This window comes from Anomaloglossus baeobatrachus, chromosome 2, assembly GCF_048569485.1.
Source record: "Anomaloglossus baeobatrachus isolate aAnoBae1 chromosome 2, aAnoBae1.hap1, whole genome shotgun sequence".
Lineage (NCBI taxonomy): Eukaryota > Metazoa > Chordata > Amphibia > Anura > Aromobatidae > Anomaloglossus > Anomaloglossus baeobatrachus.
Genome location: NC_134354.1, coordinates 498,913,711 through 498,916,210, shown reverse-complemented (window position 1 = coordinate 498,916,210; position 2,500 = coordinate 498,913,711). Strand labels below are relative to the sequence as shown.

Here is a 2,500-nt window from a genome sequence, read left to right as displayed (position 1 = left end):
CTTAGACGGGCTTTGCATACTACGACATCGCAGGTGCGATGTCGGTGGGGTCAAATCGAAAGTGACGCACATCCGACGTCGCAGTCCATATTTTAGTGTGCAAATCCTTTTTGATACGATTAACGAGCGCAAAGCGTTGTTATCGTATCATCGGTGTAGAGTCCGACATTTCGATAATGCCGGTCCAGCGACAGGTACGATGTAGTTCCTCGTTCCTGCGGCAGCACACATTGCTGTGTGTAAAGCCGCAGGAGCAAAGAACATCTCCTACCTGCGTCCCGGCTGCTATGCGGAAGGAATGAGGTGGGCGGGATGTTTACATCCTGCTCATCTCCGCCCCTCCGCTGCTATTGGCCGCCTGACATGTGACGCCGCACGACCCGCCCCCTTAGAAAGGAGGCGGGTCGCCGTCCAGAGCGACGTCGCAGGCCAGGTGAGTGCATGTGAAGCTGCTGTAGCGATAATGTTCGCTACGGCAGCTATCACAAGATATCGCTGCTGCGACGGGGGCGGGACTATCACGCTCGACATCGCAGCAAAGTACCCCTTAGTCTTCTCTTGAACTGTGATACGATTCTCTCCTCCAAGAGGGTCTGATCACACTAAGCGGACACTCGGATCAAACTCTGATCAGAGTTTTATCCTAGTATCATTAACATAATCGATCCAGTTTTCTCAGATGAGGGAATCAATCCTCGTGTAACCATGAAAGACAAAAGAATGACTTCAAATAGAAATAGCAAATGCAAACATGCTTATTTTCATACTGTGTAACTAATGAAAACAATTTACCGTAATAACTTGAGAATACCCCTTTAAGCCTTCCTCCAATAAAACAGCTTACACAACACATGCATGCAAAATTTTTGCTAGTTTCACACTTGTGTGCTCCATGAAAAAAATTTACATTTTATTTGGTGGAGTTTAAAAAAAATAAATAAATAAAAACACCACTTTGTACCACTAGTGTGATTAGAGGATGGATTAGGACATTTTCCAACATATTGGAGAATCTTTTTGTGATATTGAGCGCTTAATACGAGTCTTCAGTTTGGTAAAAAAAAAAAAAATATTACCGTATTTTTCGGTTGATAAGATGCATCAAATTATAAGACACACCCCAAACTTAGAGGGAAAAAAAAGGTAAAGGGGGGATGGCAGCAGTGGTGGAGTGGGGTCACAGGAGGCAGGGGCGGTGGTGAAATAGGTTGATGCTGTGGGTGTCCCAGATGCCGTGAGGCAGGAAACTTCCAGAAACTGTCGGCAGTGCAGGCTTCAAAGAAATGGCTCCTAGAGTCAGCGCTTGTGCAGATTGAGCTATCTGCTCAATGACAAGCCGAGGTCTCATCTGCGCACCCGCCACCTCTGGACGCCATTTTCCTTCAGTCCGCTACTGGGAGATGAATGGGCCGGAGTCAGCGTGTCCGCAGATGAGATCTTGAGCCGAGAGCTTCATCTGCGCATGCACCGCCTCCGGGCGCCATTATTTGAAACCTGTGCCGCCAACATTTTTAGGATGCCCCTGCCTCACGGCCCCCTGCATCGGCTCCAGCACGGCCCCCTGCATCGGCCCCAGCACGGCCCCCTGCATCGGCTCCAGCACGGCCCCCCGCATCGGCTCCAGCACGGCCCCCCGCATCGGCCCCAGCACACCTCCCAATAAGGTGCATTCGGATTGTAAGATGCACTCCTCATTTTCCTTCCAATTTTTTGGGAGGAAAAATGCATTTTAAAATCCGAAAAATATGGTTTACTTTATTTTGCTCTATTTTAATTACCAATATTAGGATTTTTATTCTAACACTTCTTAGAGTCAGATATGTACAATGTTATCAATGATCTAAATAACTAGTGTTAGGCTATGTGCGCATGTTGCAGACTTGATCCAGAAATTTTCTGCATCAAATCTGCACCTTGTGGCAGAAAAATGCACCAGAAAAATGCATGCTTTTTTGGTGCGTTTTGGAGCCAAGTGATTTTCTTAATGAAGTCCATGGGTGGAAGGGGTGAAAACGCAGGCAATAAACGCACCAACAATTGACATGCTGCTGATTATTTTCTGCACCACATCTGCAAGATAAAAATAAACAACATGCGCACAGCACTTCAGAATTCCCATAGACTTTGATGGCATAAGGATAGATATATAGATTTGTGACCAAATTGAAAACTCACTGTGTGCACACAGCCTTACAGTATATTTACCTCTGAGAGATTAGATTTCCTATGTGCTCTTTTCTGGGTATGTTGTATTTTAATTTCAGGAAAGAGACTATAAATAGGTGATGGCAGACATATTTATTGCTAATAATTTATATATATATAATATATATATATTATATATATATATATATATATATATATATATATATATATATATATATATATATATATATATATATATATATATATATATATATATATATATATAATTAGTGAAATATGAGCAAATATAGCTCTAATGTGCTTGCAGGCAGAATATATTCATCATACATTACAG

General features: G+C 43.2%; 1 protein-coding gene across 11 annotated transcripts in view; it reads left to right on the top strand.

The window, feature by feature from the left end:
• DMD (dystrophin) overlaps positions 1–2,500 on the top strand; it is a 4,177,531-nt gene that overhangs the window by 4,034,883 nt on the left and 140,148 nt on the right. The window lies entirely within an intron of this gene.